This window comes from Elaeis guineensis, chromosome 11 (assembly GCF_000442705.2).
Source record: "Elaeis guineensis isolate ETL-2024a chromosome 11, EG11, whole genome shotgun sequence".
Taxonomy (NCBI): domain Eukaryota; kingdom Viridiplantae; phylum Streptophyta; class Magnoliopsida; order Arecales; family Arecaceae; genus Elaeis; species Elaeis guineensis.
Genome location: NC_026003.2, coordinates 15529548 through 15551585, shown reverse-complemented (window position 1 = coordinate 15551585; position 22038 = coordinate 15529548).

The window sequence follows — 22038 nt, the reverse complement described above, 5'->3', positions numbered from 1 at the left end:
CTTATGTTGTCTATTTAAATGATCCTAGCCCTACTCTCTTCATATCACTCATCTCCTCATCCTTGCCATCACCCTTACTGTGCCCAATATCTCCCCTCCTCTTTCTCTCTCTAGCCCATGCCTTCTCTCTCTAGGCATCCCCTATTGGATCTAAAAGAGAGGTGGGCAGCATCCCTTTGCTTGGTGTCAAGTATTGGTGCCAAGGCTTTTGGTTTCTTCTTTCTCCTCTCAAGTTTGTTAGAAATTTGTTACAACACTTCTTGGTAGTTGTTCTTCTTAATTAGTTGAGAAATCAAGAAAAGTTCTAGCCTTCTTCAAGAAGCAAGAAAGAAAGATCAAAAAGGGTTCAAGGGTTGATCTCTATCCAGGCTTGGTTCAAATATATTCAGACTTTCAGTTCAAGCAAGCAGGATTCAAGAGAAAATAATTCAGGTCAGCTCTGTGGATATCCATAGAGGTAGGATACTTGTGCTACTAATTTAAAACCGACTCAGCTCTAGAACTAGGGATTGAATTGAATTCAACCCTAGTTACAGATTTGAAGTTAAGAAAAAATGATTCAGGTATGTGAATTGATCACAGATTTTTTTTATTCATCTTAAAATTATTTATATTAATTTAGTATATGAACTAGATCTATAGATACTTTCATATGATGAATGCATGCTTAGATTAAAAATATTTTAATCTAATTTTTTTGCTATATTTTGGATTTAAAAAATTTTTAAAATTCACATGCACTAGCACATGTAGAAAATCCAACAACGGCATCCTATACTTGTGCCCATCAAAAATGGAGGCCGGAGATTCCATTGGAGCCAAGGTAAGGCCCCAATCCTTCTTCCTTTCTTCTTACCCTTCTTCCCATGCCCTTGCGCATGATCGTCGGCCATCAATTTCATCAAAAAATCCATCTAAAGGCCAATCCTATTTTGCCCCTATTTTGGTCAAGGGTTTTCTTCCTTTCTTCGGCTGCTGGTGTGCCTCCCTTGAAGCTGGACCCTCGGCTGAGTACCTCGGCCTCCCCATGACCCAATAAGGCAAAATCAGGGCTTTCGATGAACAACCATTGAAGAAAATTTGAGAAAAAAAATCTTTGAATCCCTATTTTTGGACCTTTTCTATGATTTTCTCGACAATCTATCCTTGCCACCGACTGTCCCCTACCCCATCACCATCGTCGCTTGTTGCTGCTACCAACCATCGATCTTCCAGCCAAGAACCACTGCCCCTTCCTCCCCTATTCAGCCAAGACAAGGGAAGGAAAGAAGAAGAGAAGAAAAGAAAAAGAAAAAAAAAAGAAAAAGAAAGAGAAGGTCTTCTCTCTCACCCCCTTCTCTCTTTTGTCTCTCTCTATCCTATCTTTTCTCTCTCTATCTGATCCATAAACCCAGTATGAACTCGAGATGAAAATAAGATGAACCAAAGCTACTTTGATATCATGTGGTATGTCAACTCCATGACAGCCATGTCTAGTATCTTTGAAATCCACTATTGATGAACTTATTGTTCAGTCTTGATCCTGATCTAATCCAAACTTTATGACTTTTGATCAGTTGCTTAAATCTAACTCTCGGCTAGAAGGCCCTAAATTGCCTTGGTGCCCGAACCGTCTATTGGACCGATCGCCCAATCTATATTTTTTTTTCTTATGATTGAATTTATTGAATAAGAATTAATTATATTTTTAATATATCAAATAGGTTTGATAAATTCATCTAGCGAAGTTTGAAAGGTTAGGATGGAAGAGGTAAGTAACACTGACACTTCTTACTTGTTTTCGAATTACTGGATGCTTTTAATGCTTAAAATTTTATAAAATATAAAAAAATATTTGACATCAATATTTTATATTTTTTAAATAAGGATTAAGTATATGATATTATGTAAATCATGTATTATCATGAAAAGTATGGTTTTATAGATATTCTAATATTAATGGTTTGTTTGTGAACTATGAACTCTATATTTATGAAAAATTATCCAATTGTTATGAAAACATTGATTTCATGATTGTTTCACTTCATAAATTTGATGGCTAGTGGCTTGAGGTCAGCATGGCACCGAGGTGTGGCATTGGTTCAGATTCGAGGACAGTCGAGAATGTAGAGGTCAGTTATCACCAAGAGTTGCTGGTTTAATCTCCTTTGGGTTGGATCCATGATGGGACATGGGTTACCTCGGTCTTAAGTCAAAGTACTTCCATTCACAAAGAATGGCTCACTCGACTGGCTCATGCCCCAACGGACTTATAGCCAACTATTTTATAAATTTTAAGGTTATAGATTTTGGTATTTTATTTTTTATTTAGTCACTCTAAACTGATATTTATTTAATTATTCAATAGATGATGATTTGAACTTTTATTTTTATTTGAGATTATGAGTGATTGGCTTCGTATTATTGTGGGTTGTACCACTTGATAACATGGCCATATTATTTATAGATTTAGGGTATTATAATTTTGTTCTATACCATTGTTCATCTGTCATGCCTCCAACTCGAGATCGCCAACTGGGGGTCGCAGTAACTACTGCATACATATGAAGAACTCTCTCCAAAGCATGCAAGGAATCTCATCATGATATCATAAAATGACAATAGAATAAAATTTAAATAATTAATATTTAATTTTATTTAAATAACTAAGTCAAATATCTTACAAAATAATATTTCATTTCTTACATCAACTTTAATAAATCTTGGTCTAAATAAAAATATTGAATTCTGCTTCTAATTGTTCTCCAAATCGAATCTTCGAGTCAAGCTAGTCTTTGAATTTATAAAAATAATAAAATATAGAGTAATGAGCTAGACAGCCCAATAAGCAATGATTATCTTAACTAGATAATTATATGATAATAAGAGTTGAAATATCATAATACAATTTATCATTAATTAGTGTACAAATATAATCAAATTTATTTTTAAAATATGAATTCAGTAATGTCAGTATCTTTCAAATATTCATATACTAGTCATATATTAGATTTCAAAACTAATTATATTCAAAAATCTGATTCAAAATAAATTTTACTTAATCCATCAACCTTTAGCTATGACCACACTTATATCATATGGTCGGATCTAAATACCATACTTATATCCTATGGCCTGATTAGAGTACCATACTTATACCTTATGGTGAGGCTAAAATATCACATTTATATCAATGGTAGACTAGAAACAGAATCATAAGCTCAAAGTACCAATGCATAACCCCTAATTGATAGGATTCAGAATATAGTGAGGCTGAGAGTCTAAAATCGATTTGTATTAAAAATTTTTTCACATATTTATAATCAAATCAAAATATGCATATATGATTTCAGATCAATAAATAGCTATAGTAATAGTCCAAGAAATATTATTTCAAAATTTTATATTAATTTCTATTCCAAATATATTTTCATAAGATTCAACAAACACATATAAATCAATTAATAATTTATTCAATATTCAAAATAATATGATATAAATAAAAAATTAAGAGAAGGTAGATCATTACTTATCTCACACGTACTCCAATGAATCTACATAATTTTAAAAATTTTCTTTCAAAATCTAGTATCCAAAATTATATCATATTAAAATTTAACCATAATTATTTTTAAAATAAAAATTCTAAATCTTTATAGGCTAGTTAGTTATGCGGTAGCACTCGACATCCAGTCAGTCTAATCTAGGACATCAAATCTAACCAAGGATCAAGGTATGATGCTAGAATGCAATCGATGATGAAATTATATGATGCTCGATCTAATCAAGTTGAAGATCAGTAAACTATCATACCGTCAACAATCAAGATCATTTCACCAGGATCTATCAAAGTAATTAGAGAGTCTTTCTAAGATCTAAAAAATTTAAAAGAGAGACATAATCCAGAAAGACACTTTTAGAGAGAGAGGGACTTGTAGAGAGAGAAAATGAGATTTTTTTAGAGAGATAAAAAGAGAGAAACTAGAGAGATAAAATAGAGAGAGCTAGAAAGAGGAAGTGGAGAGAGAGAGTGGGAAGAGAGAGAAGGAGAGATGAGAGAAAACTCTCTCCTCTTATTTTCTTTCTTTCTTTTTCTTTTTTTTCCTTTTTTCTGTTTCCTTTTCTTTTCTCCCTCTTGATTTCTGGTAAAGAGGGGATTGTTTCCCCATTTCACTCTCAGAATAGGGAAGCACCGCTAGCACAACTATGGCCGACAATAGTTGGGGCTATGACGGCATAGCCCAAAGATCTCCGACCGAAAGATCTCCGATCGACAGTTGGCAACACCTTTCAATGTCAAAAAATCAATAGGAAGGACGGAACAGGGAAAAATAGGGGCTTTTCATTTCCCATCAAAAATTCTGCAATGGCTACTAGAAAACATGTTTGGTGGCCAAGGAAGATGGAGAAGAGACTGAGAAGGGGTTTTACCTGAATTTCAATGATGATTGGACTATAAATCGACGAACTCGATGGAGACTCTCGAAAGAAGAAGAAGAAGAAAAAAAGACCTTCTAGCTATGATAGTGGCAGTGGTGGGGTTTCACAAGGGGCTCCATCCTTTTAAATTGAGCTAGAGGGGGAGAGTTGAACTCCTCCCCAGTGTCAGATTCTGACTCTAATCAGGAGTCTATAGAAGAGAAGACTCCTATTGGGACTCAAACTCCTATTGGGAGTTTTCCCTATTTTCTTTTTTTTTATTTTTTTATGCTTTAATAATCATGCATTTTTTTTTAATTTGGGTTCCTTTTATTTTGTGGCTAATTAGGCCTAATAAGGTTAGATATTATATTCTCCCCTACTAAAAGAAATTTTCATCTTCAAAATCTTTCTTGCTTAAGTCCTCAAAATAATCAGGATTACTTCCTTCTTGAGTATTCTCAAATTCTAAAGACAAGTCTTTCATCACCTGATCTTTCAAATCAAATTACTGTTTTGATCAACTTAAAAATAAGTTAGACAACTATGCTTCGCTGCGCACCCTGATTCAAATCCATCAATATATTTATATCAAATTTAGGATTCTAAGTTATCACAATTAATATAAGTTATCATCTTAATATTTCTAGTATCTACCCACCTACACTCATGCTAATTCTATGTATCATAATTCATCAACTTATACTTTGATATTATATTAATTATCATGCCCCAACTATGAGATCATGAGTCGAGGGTCACGACAACTGTCGTATACTCATCGAGAACTCTCTCTATAAGCATGCAAGCCATCTTATCATGATATTATAAAACAACAATAGAATAAAATTTAAATAATTAATGTTCAACTTTATTTCAAATAACTAAGTCAAATATCTTACAAAATAATATTTCATATTTTTACATCAACATCAATAAATCTTGATTTAAATAAAGATATCAAATTTTACTTCTAATTCACTCTCCCAAATCGAATCTTTGAATCAAGCTAATCCTCTGAATCTGTAAAAATAGTAAAATATGGAGTAATGAGTTAGACAACCCAATAAGCAACGATTATCTTAACTAGATAATTCATTGATAGTATGAGTTATAAATATTAGAATATAATTTATCATTAATCAGTATACAAGTATAATCAAATTCATTTTCAAAATATAAATTCAGCAATATCAATATTTTTTAAATATTCATATACATAATCATATATCGAATTTCGAAACCAATCATATCAAAATCTGATTCAAAATAAATTCTACTTAACTTATCAGCCTTTAACAATGACCACAATTGTACCCTATGATCAGCTAGAATACCACATTTATATCATATCGTTAGGCCAGAGTACCGCACTTATATCCTGTGGTAGGCTGAAATATCATACTTATACCCTATGATAGTGTAGAAATAAAATCATGAGCTCAAAGTGCAAATGCATAACCCCCAATTGGTAGGTTCAGAGTATAGTCAGACTGAGAGTTCAAAACCGATTCGTATCAAAATTCTTTTCACATATTTTATAATCAAATCAAAATATGTATATATGATTCCAAATCAATAAATAGTTATAGTAATAGTTCAAGAAATATTACTTCAAAATTCTATATCAATTTCTATTCAAAATATATTTTCATGAGATTCATAAAATATATATAAATTAATTAATAATTTATTCAATATTCTAATATATGATATAAATGAAAAATCTGAAGAAGGTAGATCATTACGTACCTCACACATACTCCAATGAATCTATATAATTTCAAAAATTTTTTTCAAAATTAATATCCAAAATCATCCTCTTATCAAAATTTAACCATAATTATTTTTAAAATAAAAATTCTAAATCCTCACGGAACTGGCTGGCTATGTGCTAGCACTTGACATCTAATGATCTAATCTAGGACATCAAATCGATTCACTACAAATTAAGGGTCAAGTAGGATGCTAGGATACAATCGATCTTAAAATCTCATGATGTCGATCCAATCAAGATATGGACCAGCAAACTATCGATAGTCAAGGATCACGATTTCTTTCACTAGGATCTATCAAAGCAATTAGAGAGTCTTTCTAAGATCCAAAAAACTCTAGAACAGAGACATAATTGGGAAAGAGACATTTTTATAGAGAGAGACTTGTAGTAAGAGAAAGTTGAATTTTTTTGGAGAGAGAAAGTCATAGAGAAAATAGAGAGAGGAAGTGGAGAGAGAAAATTGAAAAAGAGAGAGAGGAATGAGAGAGGAGAGAGAAACTCACTTTTATTATTCTCTCTTTCTTTTTGAAAGTGGAAAGAGAGAGAATGAGAGAGGAGAGAGAAACTCACTTATTCTTTCTCTCTTTTTTTTTTAATTTTTTTTTCTTTTCTTCTCTCCTCTTGGTTTCATGGTGAAGCAGGGGATTGTTTTTCACTCTCGAATAGGAAAGCACCGCTAGCACGACTGTGGCTAGCAGCGGCTGGGGCTGCAACGGCATAGCCCAAAAATCTCCGATCAGTGGTCGGCAAGACCATCCGATGCCAGAAAATGAAAAGGATGGGTGGAACTAAGGAAAAATAGGATTTTTCATTTTCTATCAAAAATTCCGATGATGTCTATTAAAAACCATGTTTTGGTGGCCAAAGAAGACGGAGAAAAGATTGAGAAGGGATTTTCACTGGAGTTCTAATGAAGGTTGGGCTGCAAACCCAACGAACTTGGCAGAGACTCTTGGAAGAAGAAGAAAAAGACCTCCTTCTAGCTATGAACGGTGGCCAGCGGTGGGGTTTTACAAGGGGCTCCATCCTTTTAAACAGAGTTGGAGGGGAGGAGAGGAGTTGGACTCCTCCCCAGTGTTAGATTTCAATTTTGATTGGGAGTTTACGGAAGAGAAGGCTCCCAAACTCCCTGACTTCTCTTCTTTTCTTTTTTTTTTTATGCTTTACTAATTGTGTGATTTTTTTTTAAAATTTAGATTTTTTTTTTTGGGACTAATTAGGCCTAATTAGATCGGGTGTTACATCAACTTCCGTTGATGACTATCCTGCAGAAACTGTTAGAGCATGATGTACTATTAATCTCAGAAGTTAGTATAGTAGCTGCACCTTCGTCCCTGTTGAGTATAAAATACCCACGGCCGAAGTTCTCAGTGGGATTGACCCTCGCGGGCTCTGTCCACGACGCCAAGGAAGACTCTGCCCGGACTCCTACGGAAGCTGGGCTCCGTCCACGATGCCAAGGAAGACTCCACTCGGACTCCTACGAGAGCCGGATTTCGTCCATGACTCCAAGGGGGACTCCGTCCGGACTCCTACGGGAGCCGGGCTCCACCCACAACTTCAACCGCAAGGAGGACTCCGCCCGGACTCCTACGGGAGTCGGGCTCCGTCGCCAACTTCAACGGCCGGTAAGCCCCGTCCGGACTCCTACGGGAGCCGGACTTCGCACCTAACTTTAATTGCAGGAAGACTCCGCCTGGACTCCTACGGGAGCCGGGCTCCGTCCATGACGTCAAGGAAGACTCCGCCCGGACTGCTACGGGAGCTGGGCTCCATCCACGACTCCAAGGGGGACTCCGCTCGGACTCTTACGGGAGCTGGGCTCCACCCACGACTTCAATCGCAAGGAGGACTCCGCCCGGACTCCTACGGGAGCCGGACTCCATCGCCAACTTCAACTGCCGGTAAGCCCCGTCCGGACTCCTACGGGAGCCGAACTTCGCACCTAACTTTAATTGCAGGAAGACTCTGCCCGGACTCCTACGGGAGCCGGGCTCCATCCACGACGCCAAGGAAGACTCCGCCCGGACTCCTACGGGAGCCGGGCTCCGTCCACGACTCCAAGGGGGACTCCGCCAGGACTCCTACGGGAGCCGGGCTCCACCCACGATTTCAACCGCAAGGAGGACTCCGCCCGGACTCCTACGGGAGCCGGGCTCCGTCGCCAACTTCAACTACCGGTAAGCCCCGTCCGGACTCCTACGGGAGCCGGACCTCGCACCTAACTTTAATTGCAGGAAGACTCTGCCCGGACTCCTACGGGAGCCGGGCTCCGTCCACGACGCCAAGGAAGACTCCGCCCGGACTCCTACGGGAGCCGGGCTCCATCCACGATGCCAAGGAAGACTCCGCCCGGACTCCTACGGGAGCCGGGCTCTGCTCACGAAGCCAAGGAAGACTCCGCCCGGACTCCTACGGGAGCCGGGCTCCATCCACGACTTCGAGGGGGACTCCGCCCGGACTCCTACGGGAGTCGGGCTCCACCCACGACTTCAACCGCAAGGAGGACTCCGCCCGGACTCCTACGGGAGCCGAGATCTGTCGCCAACTTCAACTGCCGGTAAGCCCCGTCCGGACTCCTAAGGGAGCTGGACTTCGCACCTAACTTTAATTGCAGGAAGACTCCGCCCGGACTCCTACAGGAGCCGGGCTCCGTCCACGACGCCAAGGAAGACTCCGCCCGGACTCCTACGGGAGCCGGACTCCATCCACGACACCAAGGGGGACTCCGCCCAGACTCCTATGGGAGCCGGGCTCCACCCACGACTTCAACCGCAAGGAGGACTCCGCCCGGACTCCTACGGGAGCTGGGCTCCATCGCCAACTTCAACTGTCGGTAAGCCCCGTCAGGACTCCTACAGGAGCCGGACCTCGCACCTAACTTTAATTGCAGGAAGACTCCACCCGGACTCCTACGGGAGTCGGGCTCCGTCCACGATGCCAAGGAAGACTCCGCTCGGACTCCTACGGGAGCCGGGCTCCATCCACGATGCTAAGGAAGACTCCGCCTGGACTCCTACGGGAGCCGGGCTCCATCCACGAAGCCAAGGAAGACTCCGCCCGGACTCCTACGGGAGTCGGGCTCCGTCCACGATGCCAAGGAAGACTCCGCCCGGACTCCTACGGGAGCCGGGCTCCATCCACGACGTCAAGAAAGACTCCGCCCAGACTCCTACGGGAGCCGGGCTCCATCCACGACTCCGAGGGGGACTCCGCCCGGACTCCTACGGTAGCCGGGCTCCACCCACGACTTCAACCGCAAGGAGGACTCCGCCCGGACTCCTACGGGAGTCGGGCTCCGTCGCCAACTTCAACTGCCGGTAAGCTCCGTCCGGACTCCTACGGGAGCCGGACTTCGCACCTAACTACAGAAAGATTCCGCCCGGACTCCTACGGGAGCCGGGCTCCGTCCCCGACTGTGACTAAAGGAAGACTCTGTCCGAACCCTTGTGAAAGCCGGATTCCGAGCTCCTCTTGCCAGACACTCCAGCCGGACTTCGGCCGACAGACCTCCGCCCCCTGGCGCGCTGCAGTAACAGCCGCAATTCTGCTCCATTCCCTGCGGCAGATCCCACACAGCTCCATCACTCCATGACTCTGCCCCACTCCCTGCGGCAGATCCCACACGGCTCCAGCATTCCACGACCCTGGTCCACTTCCTGTGATGGATACCGCGCGATTCTCCTATCCTCTGGCAAGTCGCGACAACGAATGCCGCTCCACTTCTCGTGGTTGATTCCACGTGGCACGCCCCGGTAATGGCCACGGATCCACCCCACTACCCTCCGCAATAAATTTCTCCTGACTCTAGGCGGCCCACTACCAGACGGTTACAGGCGTCGCTATCAATTTGTTACCCCCTCCGTCTATAAAAGGAGAACCCCAGATACGTTATTCTATAAGCTCTCATTTTTACCTAAAAACTCTGCTAAAATTTTTGTTCGAGCACTCAATTCTTGTTGAGGCAGAGAACTGACTTGAGCGTCGGAGGGTCTTGCCGGAGCAACCCCACCTCCGGTTTAGACTTCTTTTGCAGGTCTCGACGGCGACCGTGACTCCCTCAACTCCAGCTTCTCTGGCACAAGTGGATTTTTGCACCAACAGGATTGGCGCTAGAGGAAGGGCTGTGTCTTCGCAGCATCCTTGTTCTTAAAGGAGCGCTCAACGGGGCCGCCTCCGGTCATCTTCTCCGGCACCCACTCCTCCTTTCCTCCACTGGATCCTCGCCTGATGCCTTCTCGCGAAGCATCCGCGCAGCTACCCACGGCCTCCGCAGCCATATCTCGGACCCCGATCTCACCTCTGGTTTCCCAGGCCTCGCGCCCTCCGGCTATGGTCGCCGGCATGGAGTGGCCGGGCGATCGGCGCCCGACGGATTCCGCCAACACCATCTCGGGAGGATCCCGACAAAGAACGACCAACATACCGGCTGTATCCCCCAAGCGGCAAAAGACTGAAGAGCCCATAACATTTACCGAAGAAGACACTCAGGGAGTCCAATTGCCTCATAACGATGCGGTCGTAGTTTTCTTGAATATAGTAAATTACGATGTCCGTCGCGTTCTCGTTGACAGTGGAAGTTCGGCCGACATCTTGTTCTACGATGCCTTTTCAAGAATGTCCACCCTTGACAGCCATCTGAGGCCGATTAGCTCCCCTTTGGTGGGGTTTACCGGTGACGCCGTTCCGACGGAAGGAATAATAACTTTGACCGTGGCCGCAGGTCAATACCCAAGATAATCTAGGGCCCTGGTGAATTTCTTGGTGGTGAAGGCGCCATCAGCCTACAATGCAATTCTCGGCCGACCTGGCCTCAACGCCCTCCGAGCCGTCGTATCGACCTACCATTTGAAGTTGAAGTTCCCCACCAACCAGGGGATCGGAGAGGTCCGGAGAGACCAAGCCCTGGCCAGACACTGCTACAATATAACCTTGCAAAGAAGCGATCAATCCGACCCCTGTCCCGTCGATGGACTGGATGCTCGTGATGATCTCACCGAAGAAAGGGGCGCCCCAATCGAAGATCTGGTTCCAATCCCTTTGAATGACGGAAACGCGGAGCATGTAGCAATGATCGGCTCCAACCTAGGGGAGGAGGTGCGGACGCGTCTCATTGATTTTCTATGAAGGAATGTGGATGTTTTCGCTTGGGTTCCAGCAGACATGCCAGGGATCGACACGGAGGTCATGAAGCATCATCTGGCCGTCGATCCAAAGCATCGACCGACGAAAGAAAAAATCCGGAGTCACGCTCCGGAGAGGCAGAAGGCGATCGTCGAGGAAGTGGATAAGCTCCTTAAAGCCGGATTCATTAAGGAAGTCAATTATCCTGATTGAATTTCCAACGTTGTCCTGGTCAAGAAAGCAAACGGCAAGTGGAGGATGTGCATAGACTTCAAAAAGCTGAATAAGGCCTGTCCGAAGGATAGCTACCCCCTTCTCAGAATTGATCAACTGGTGGACGCGACCTTAGGCCATGAGCTCCTCACCTTCATGGATGCGTTCTCCGGCTATAATCAAATTAGAATGACGTCGGAAGATGAAGAAAAGACAGCCTTCATCACTAATCGTGGCCTTTACTGTTACAGGGTCATGCCTTTCGGCCTCAAGAATGCAGGTGCAACCTACCAACGGTTGGTGAACAAAATCTTCAAGGAGCAGATCGACCGTAACATGGAGGTCTACGTGGACGATATGCTCGTAAAAAGCAAGTCTTCTAAAGATCATGTCGCCGACCTCGAGGAGACCTTCGACGCTCTCTGAAAATATAGAATGAAGCTGAACCCAACTAAATGCGCTTTCGGAGTAACCTCAAGAAAGTTCCTGGGCTTCATGGTATCAGGGTGCGGGATCGAGGCCAATCCAGAGAAAATTCACGCCATCCAGGAGATGGCCGCCCCAAAGTCGATAAAAGAGGTTCAGCGCCTCACGGGGAGGATAGCGGCCCTTAATCGCTTCGTCGCAAGGTCGGCCGAACGGTGCTTGCCCTTCTTTCAAACCCTCAAGCAGCCGAAGAACTTTTGTTGGACCTCCGAGTGCCAACAGACGTTCGAAGAATTGAAGAGCTACCTTGGCTCACCCCCGCTGTTAGCAAAGCCTGAGCCTGGGGAGGAGCTATTTTTATACCTGGCGGTCTCTCCCATGGCCCTCGCGGCCATTCTTGTCAAAGAGGAAGCGAAAGTCCAGCGGCCAATCTACTACATTAGCCGCGCGTTGAGGGACGCCAAGACCAGGTACACCAAATTAGAAAAACTGACTTACGCCTTATTGATTGCTGCCCGGAGGCTCCGACCCTACTTTCAAGGGCATACCGTGACGCTACTCACCAACCAACCAATCAAGGCAATTTTACACCAGGCAGACACCTCCGGGAGGATGACAAAATGGGCGATCGAGCTCACGGAATTCGACATCAACTATCGATCCAGGCCAGCGGTGAAGGCCCAAATACTGGCAGATTTCATAGTAGAGTGTACCATCCCAGAGGAAGCTGAACCTGAGCAAAGCAAAGTTGACGACCTGAAGTCTCAACCGAACTCCCCTGAAGAAGAGGCCGATCCCTCTGATCGCTTTTGGGCCGTCTATGTGGATGGGTCTTCCAACATGTCGGGCGCAGGTGCAGGCCTGATCTTGGTCAGTCCGAAGGGAGTCATCGCGGAATACGCTCTGCATTTTGAGTTTCCCGCGATAAACAATGGAGCGGAATACGAAGCTCTGATCGCAGGACTAAGGATCGCCAAAGAGCTGGGAATAGGTCAGCTCCGGGTGCACAGCGACTCTCAATTAGTGGTGGGACAAGTCAGTGGGAGTTACGAAGCGCGGGAGGACAATATGGCCAAATTCTTTGAGAAGGTAAAGGAGCTCACTCCCGCCTTTAGCAGCTTCAACATTAGACAGATTCCAAGGTTGGAAAATACCAGGGCCGACCTTCTCTCCAAGCTGGCGACGTCGGCTCCGGTCGAATTGCCCCAAGGTATTCTCTTTGAAGTCCTGAAGCACCCGAGTACAGAAGAATCGCAGCCCGTGATGGAGATTGACCACGAGCCCAGCTGGGTCGACCCACTGATAATCTATCTCAGAGATGGAGTTCTCCCTCAGGATGCGAAAGAAGCTCGGAAGCTCCGAAATCAGGCCTCCCGGTACATCCTTTATGAGGGCAAGTTGTACAAGAGATCATACTCCTTGCCCCTCCTAAAATGTCTCCGGCCCTCGAAAGCTGACTACGCCTTGTGGGAAGTACATGAAGGAATTTGCGAAAAGTAGATCTTTATCCCACAAGTTGCTCCGCCAGGGATATTACTGACCAATAATGTATCATGATTCGATTGAATATGTCAAAAAGTATGATCGATGCCAGAGATACGCCAACATCCAGAGACAGCCTGCCACCGAGCTCACACCCTTGAGTGCCCCATGGCCTTTTGCACAATGGGGGATGGACATTCTCGGCCCCTTTCCCCTGACGTTTGGGCAAAGAAAGTTCCTCCTTGTAGCGATCGACTACTTCATCAAATGGGTTGAAGCCGAACCACTAGCAATAATCACAGAAGCAAAAGTGCAAGATTTCGTCTGGAAGTCGATCATGTGTAGGTTCGGTCTGCCTAGAACCCTAATCACTGATAATGGACGATAATTCGTAGGAGCAAAATTCATCGAATTCTGTGAAGATCTGAACATCTCCCACAACTTCACATCAGTAGCCCATCCCCAGGCGAATGGCGAAGCTGAGGTGACTAATCGAACCCTTTTGCAGGGGATTAAGACAAGGCTCGAAAAAGCGAAGGGAACTTGGGCGGACGAACTTTATCATGTGTTGTGGGCATATCGAACTACCCAGAGGCTACCTACGGGGGAGACCCCCTTTGCTTTAGCCTTCGGTACGGAAGCCGTCATCCCAATCGAGCTTAAACTCCCGTCGGCACGAGTCATGGCATTCGACGAACATCAAAATTTACAAAATCTTAGAGCCAATATCGACCTGCTGGAAGAAAGATGGGAGATAGCTCATGTTCGAATGGCAGCCTACAGACAGAAAGTCGCTCGATATTACAACACCCGGGTCAAGAACAAAACCTTTAGAGCAGGAGATCTAGTGCTTCGACGAGCCGCTGTCTCGCAACCTCAGGATCGGAGGAAACTCGCCCCAAACTGGGAAGGACCGTATGAAGTCAAAGAATTAGTCCGGCCCGGTGCTTATTATCTTAAGAAACTCGGAGGAGCCGACCTCCCACGACCATGGAGCTCGAAAAACTTACGGATGTACTACCAATAACTTCATTTTAATCGAAAGTTGCATACCTGTATGTCTTTGGACAATTCAAACAAACTGTATCAGAAACTAAAGGGAAACCTCGTCCCGACAAAGTTGAAGGCCCGGTTCCATTTAGACCGGATGGGGGGAGAGGCCCTGCAACGTCTATATGCGCCCCCACAGCCCTGTTAGGGATAGGAGGAAAACCTCGCCCTAACTTGAGCAAAGTCGAAGGCCCGATTCTATTTAGACCGGATGGGGGGAGAGGCCCTGCAACGCCCATATGCGCCCCCACAGCCCTGTTAGGGACAGGAGAAAAACCTTGCCCTAACTTGAGCAAAGTCGAAGGCCCGGTTCCATTTAGACCGGATGGAGGGAGAGGCCCTGCAACGTCCATATGCGCCCCCACAGCCCTGTTAGGGACAGGAAGAAAATCTCGTCCTAACTTGAGCAAAGTCGAAGGCCCGGTTCCATTTAGACCAGATGGGGGGAGAGGCCCTGCAACGCCCATATGCGCCCCCACAGCCCTGTTAGGGACAGGAGGAAAACCTCGCCCTAACTTGAGCAAAGTCGAAGGTCCAGTTCCATTTAGACCGGATGGGGGGAGAGACCCTGCAACGCCCATATGCTCCCCCACAGCCCTGTTAGGGACAGTTGAAAAACCTCGTCCTAACTTGAGCAAAGTCGAAGGCCCGGTTCCATTTAGATCGGATGGGGGGAGAGGCCCTGCAACGCCCATATGCGCCCCCACAGCCCTGTTAGGGACAGGAGGAAAACCTCGCCCAAACTGGAGCAAAGTCGAAGGCCCGATTCTTTTAGACCGGATGGGGGGAGAGGCCTTGCAATGCCCTAATGTGCCCCCACAGCCATGTCAGGAACAGGAGGAGAACCTCGTCCTGACATGAGCAAAATCAAAGGCCCAGTTCTTTTAGATCGGATGGAGGGAGAGGCCTTGCAACGCCCTAATGTGCCCCAACAGCCATGTCAGGAACAGGAGGAGAACCTCGTCCTGACATGAGCAAAGTCAAAGGCTCGGTTCTTTTAGACCGGATGGGGAGAGAGGCCTTGCAACGTCCTAATGTGCCCCCACGGTCGTGTCAGGAACAGGAGGAGAACCTCGTCCTGACATGAGCAAAGTCAAAAACCCGGTTCCCTTAGACCGGGTGGGGGGAGAGACCCTTACGATGGTCCTTATGTGCCCCCGCATCTCCGTTGAGAACAGGAGGAGGACCTCATCCTGACAATGATAAAATCCGACCGTCCAACAAGATCGAGTGAAGAGGAAAGGCCCCTCAGTGGCACCCCCACACTTCTACGCAGCCCCGCGAAAAGCAGGGGAAGAGTCCTCACTCTGAAAAGAGGAGAGAAATTAAAAAGGAAGAGCGATAAACTATGACGAAAATAGATGAAGGACAAACTATGCCGAAGATGTCGAGGAGACGGTGGCACCCCTGAAGTACTGCGGAGTTCGGACCACCTAGGAAGGCAAACCAGCGCATCGACGACAGGACACCTCCAAGCGGCGTCAACGTCGGACAAGCCAAACGACAAGAGAAGTCCGACGGACGATAATTTAATATAAAGGTGAGGTAACACAAAACCCCACTTTTTCCTTTCATTCAATCTACGAAATATACACCACGAAGCCTAGAAGGCCAAAGGAAGAAAAGCAAAGCGACAAAAGTGGGACAAAACAACAAAAGGGAAAATGTATACATAAAAAGATGGAAGGCCAAGAAGAGCCATAGGGAAGCTCTGCTCCTTCCGACCTGAAATTATCTGCTCCACCCCTCATCCAGAGCTGCCTCAGATTCTCAACTTCTTCTTCTAGCTCTCTCCTTTTCAGCAGTGCGTCCTGGAGCGCCCGACGAAGTCGCTGGCTTTCGGCCTCCGCCTCTCGATGCCTCTTTCTCAGGACCTCAGATTCTGCCTCCGCGTCCACGACGGCCTGCTGCTCGTATGCCAGTTGGATCTTCAGTTGTTGCAGCTCAGCTGTCTTTTTCCCAAGGGCAACAGAAATCCCTTCGATGGTTCCTCTTAGGGACTGGAGTTCATCAGAATCCCTCAAAGAGCCCCAGAGGGCAAGCCCAGTCTCAAGGTCGGGCAGTGGACGAAGAGGTACTTCTCCTTCCAGTTGTGGATCGAAGAGGGAGCGCCTTTCAGCAACCCCTTCTTGCCGAACTGAGGAAAGAAATACCACCAGTCCTTCGCCGAAGGATGGCGCTTGAAGGTATAAAAATGCCTGAACAGAGAGAGGGACGGCTGGACCTCGACTACGTGGCAAAAGGAGAGAAACCCTATCAAAAACCTAAAAGAATTCGGAGCAACTGAAGCCAAAGAGATATCTAAAAAGCAAAAAAGGGCGATAACGAAGGACGGAAGTGGAAGTCGCAGTCCGGCACGGAACGCCTCTTGATACAGGCAGAAGTGACCAGATGGAGGAGTGCTGGCCCGGTCAGAGGGGCCAGACAGCTCCAGGTCATACTCCGGAGGAACTCCATACTGAACCCTTATCAGAAGGAGTTCCTCCAGAGTCAGGGAACATGGAATGGCGCCCGGGGCAAAAATCGGGCGGAGCCCAGCCCCAGACGCGGGTTCGTCTACAGAGCGAGGGATCTGGGGGTTTGAGGCGGAAGAACTCCTGGAACCGCTGGGAGCGGAAGAGCCGGACAACATTTCGAATAACTTCGAATGAGGACTCTAAAGATCCCGAAGAAGACGGACAGGATAAGGGGCGAGAGGTCACAGGAAACTAACTCGGAGGAATATAAAAAAATAATGGCGAAGAAGAGGCTCCTAGATGGCGAAAAGAGAGGTGGAGGTTCCAGGACTAACCTAGATTGCTCTGAAAGAGGCAGAGGGGCGAGGACAGGGACGACTCGAAGGGCGCCTATGGCCCAAGGAGACGCCAACAGAAACAGGGCTCTCGAAGGAAGGGCAGGTACTGGTAGAACTCTGGAATGGAATAGGACCCCTAAAGGTGGAAGGATGGGTTTAAATAGAACCTGGGATCCGACGCCATAATGATCGCGAATCCCCCCAGGCCAGCTCGGGCCCGACACGTGTCCCACTCCCCCCAGCAGGCGGCTAAAAGCGGCCGACGGATTGGCAGGGCCACTATGGCACCGTACCTGGGCCAGTGTACCGATGGAAATTTCGAAGGGTCTCTTCGTATCGCCCCGATTCGAAAAGACTCCAGCACGCGCACATTTAATGCCAAAATATCTGGGGGCGGTCGTGAACAGGATTCGAGGAGACAACTTCGGCTATGCCAATCTCTCTGTACTTTCTTCATTCGAAATTCAAACTCGAAAGTAGGGGGACTGGTGTTGGGTATAAAATACCCACGGCCAAAGTTCTCAGCGGGATTGACCCTCGCGGGCTCTGTCCACGACGCTAGGGAAGACTCCTACGGGAGCCGGACTCCACCCACGACTTCAACCGCAAGGAGGACTCCACCCGAACTCCTACGGGAGCCGGGCTCCGTCGCCAACTTCAACTGCCGGTAAGCCCCGTCCGGACTCCTACGGGAGTCGGACTTCGCACCTAACTTTAATTGCAGGAAGACTCCGCCCGGACTCCTACGGGAGCCGGGCTCCGTCCACGACGCCAAGGAAGACTCCGCCGGGACTCCTACGGGAGCCGGGCTCCGTCCACGACTCCAAGGGGGACTCCGCCCGGACTCCTACGGGAGCCGGGCTCCGTCGCCAACTTCAACTGCCGGTAAGCCCCGTCCAGACTCCTATGGGAGCCGGACCTCGCACCTAACTTTAATTGCAGGAAGACTCCGTCCGGACTCCTACGGGAGCCGGGCTCCATCCACGATGCCAAAGAAGACTCCGCCTGGACTCCTACGGGAGTCGGGCTCCATCCACGATGCCAAGGAAGACTTCGCCCGGACTCCTACGGGAGCCGGGCTCCGTTCACGAAGCCAAGGAAGACTCCGCCCGGATTCCTACGGGAGCCGGGCTCCATCCATGACGCCAAGGAAGACTCCGCCTGGACTCCTACGGGAGCCGAGCTCCATCCACGACACCAAGGAAGACTCCACCCGGACTCCTATGGGAGCCAGACTCCGTCCACGATGCCAAGGAAGACTCCGCCCGGACTCCTACGGGAGCCGGACTCTGTCCACGACTCCGAGGGGGACTCCGCCCGGACTCCTACGGGAGCCGGGCTCCACCCACGACTTCAACCGCAAGGAGGACTCCGCCCGGACTCCTACGGGAGCCGGGCTCCGTCGCCAACTTCAACTGCCAGTAAGCCCTGTCCGGACTCCTACGAGAGCCGGACTTCGCACCTAACTTTAATTGCAGGAAGACTCCGCCCGGACTTCTACGGGAGCCGGGCTCCGTCCACGACGCCAACGAAGACTCCGCCCGGACTCCTACAGGAGCCGGGCTCCGTCCACGACTCCAAGGGGACTCCGCCCGGACTCTTATGGGAGCCGGGCTCCACCCACGACTTCAACCGCAAGGAGGACTCCGCCCGGACTCCTACGGGAGTCGGGCTCCGTCGCCAACTTCAACTGCCGGTAAGCCCCGTCCGGACTCCTACGGGAGCCGGACCTCGCACCTAACTTTAATTACAGGAAGACTCCACTCGGACTCCTACGGGAGCCGGGCTCTATCCACGATGCCAAGGAAGACTCCGCCCAGACTCCTATGGGAGCCGGGCTCCATCCACGAAGCCAAGGAAGACTCCGCCCGGACTCTTACGGGAGCCGGACTCCATCCACGACGCCAAGGAAGACTCCGTCCAGACTCCTACGGGAGTCGGTCTCCATCCACGACGTCAAGGAAGACTCTGCCCGGACTCCTACGGGAGCCGGGCTCCGTCCACGATGCCAAGGAAGACTCCGCCCGAACTCCTACGGGAGCCGGGCTCCGTCCACGACTCCGAGGGGGACTCCGCCTGGACTCCTACGGGAGTCGGGCTCCACCCACGACTTCAACCGCAAGGAGGACTCCGCCCGGACTCCTACGGGAGCCAGGCTCCGTCGCCAACTTCAACTGCCAGTAAGCTCCGTCTGGACTCCTACGGGAGCCGAACTTCGCACCTAACTACAGGAAGATTCTGCCCGAACTCCTACAGAAGCCAGGCTCCGTCCCCGACTGTGACTAAAGGAAGACTCCGTCCGAACCCCTGCGGAAGCCAGATTTCGAGCTCCTCTTGCTAGACACTCCAGCCAGACTTCGACCGACAGACCTCCGCCCCCTGGCGCGCTGCAGTAACAGCCGCAATTCTGCTCCATTCCCTGCGGCAGATCCCACGCAGCTCCATCACTCCACGACTCTGCCCCACTCCCTGCGGTAGATCCCATGCGGCTCCAGCATTCCACGACCCTGCTCCACTTCCTGCGATGGATACCGCGCGATTCTCCTATCCTCTGGCAAGTCGCGACAACGGACGTCGCTCTGCTTCTCGTGGTCGGCTCCACGTGGCACGCCCCGGTAATGGCCACGGATCCACCCCACTACCCTCCACAATAAATTCCTCCTGACTCTGGGTGGCCCACTACCAGACGGTTACAGGCGTCGCTATCAATTTGTTGCCCCCTCCGTCTATAAAAGGGGAACCCCAGATACGTTATTCTATAAGCTCTCATTTTTACTTAAAAACTCTGCTAAAATTTTCGTTCGATCACTCCATTCTTGTTGAGGCAGAGAACTGACTTGAGCGTCGGAGGGTCTTGCCGGAGCAACCCCACCTCCGGTTTAGACATCTTTTGCAGGTCCCGGTGGCGACCGCGACTCCCTCGACTCCAGCTTCTCCGGCGCAAGAGGATTTTTGCACCAATAGTCCCCATATTAGCTGGCCTAGCAAAGCACGCTCCAGGCTCCTCTGCCAAGTAAATATAGATGGTCATTGTGAGATTATCTGGCCCAAAAAAAAAAAAAAAGAAAAGAAAAGAATGTAATGCTGGGCATGCCCTTCTCGTCCTATTTCAAGTGCGAGTTTCATCAATTCGGCCTTAGCAAAGACCAGACTGCAGGAAGACGCAGATATTGCTCAACTCATTGGGGTTGATCCACTCTGATTTTTTTAAATGCATTTCACCTTAGTCTCATCAAAAAGGTGGGACTTCACCGAGTTCTTTTTCAAAATAATACAAAAAAAAAATTTATTTACAAAAATAATTTAAAACTTAATTTTTTTACCAAAGTAATACAAAAGAAAAAAACACCATTTTGAATGGCGTTTTCTCCCTTCCACGTCATCCCTATTTTTTTCCACGATGGCATCATCCGGATAAAAAAAAAAAAAGAAACGCCATATAAAATGGCATTTTTAGAAACGCCATTTAAGATGACATTTTTAGAAACGCCAGTTTGAATGACATTTTTAAAAACGCCATTCAAAATGACGTTTTCCATTTTTTCCATCCAAAAAAAAAATAGGGAAAGTATGAGAAAAAATAATTTTAAAAATTTTAAATTAAAAAATAAATTAAAATTTTAATTTTGATTGAAATTTAAAATATAAAAATTTAAATTTGTAATTCAAATAAAAAAATTAATTTAAGATGATTTTTTTTTGAATTATTGTTTTTTAAAAATGTTTAAAAAAATTTAAAAAATTAAAAAAATTAAAATTATCATAGAAAAAGAAAAAAAAGAGAAAGAAATGTGAATGAAATAAAAATTTTAAATTTAATTGAAAAACATCATTTCAAATTCTTATCAAAAAAATTCAAAAAATAAATTAAAAAATAGAAAGTGTCATTATAAAATCAAAATTTTAAATAAATCAAAAAAAATAAGAATTATAATTTGAAATTTAAAAGAAATAAAAATTTTAAAATTAATTGAAATAAAAATATCATTTCAAATTATTTTCTCAAATTAAAATTAATTTATTTAAAAAATATTCGAAAAACATAAAAAAAGTAAGTTGAAATTATTTTTTTATTTCAATTAAAATTAGATTTTTTTTTAATTCAAAATTATTTCTTATATTTTTTTACCGACCTTCTGACACCAGTGGCCAACGAAAAAGAGGGAGAGAGAGAGGAAGAGGGAGAGAGAGGAGGCAGCTCACTGCCGTGCCACCATGCCGTCGGAGAGACGCCGGAAAAGGGAGAAGAGGGAGAAGAGGGAGAAGGGAGAAGGGGAGAAGAAGGGGGGAAAGGAGAAAATGCCATTTCCTTCAGCGTTTTCTTTTTTTTTCTCTTTTCTTTTTTTTTAGTTTTTTTAAATTTTTTTTCATAATTTGTTTAATTATTTTTTTATAATTTTTTAATAAATAAATTTAATTAAAATTTGTTGGTGCAAAAATCCGCCTACGTTGGAGAACCTGGAGTCGAGGGAGTCGCGGTCGCCGCCGGGACCTGCAAAAGAAGTCTAAACCGGAGGTGGGGTTGCTCCGACAAGATCCTCCGACGCTCAAGTCAGTTCTCTGCCTCAACAAGAATGGAGTGCTCGAACGAAAATTTTAGCAGAGTTTTGGGATAGAAAAATAGAGCTTAGAGAATAACATATCTGGGGCCCCCTTTTATAGGCGGAGGGGCAGCAGACTGATAGCGATATCTGTAACCGTCTGGCAGTGGGCTGCCCAGGGTCAGGCGGAGTTTGTTACGAAGAGTAGTGGAGTGGACCCGTGGCTATCACCG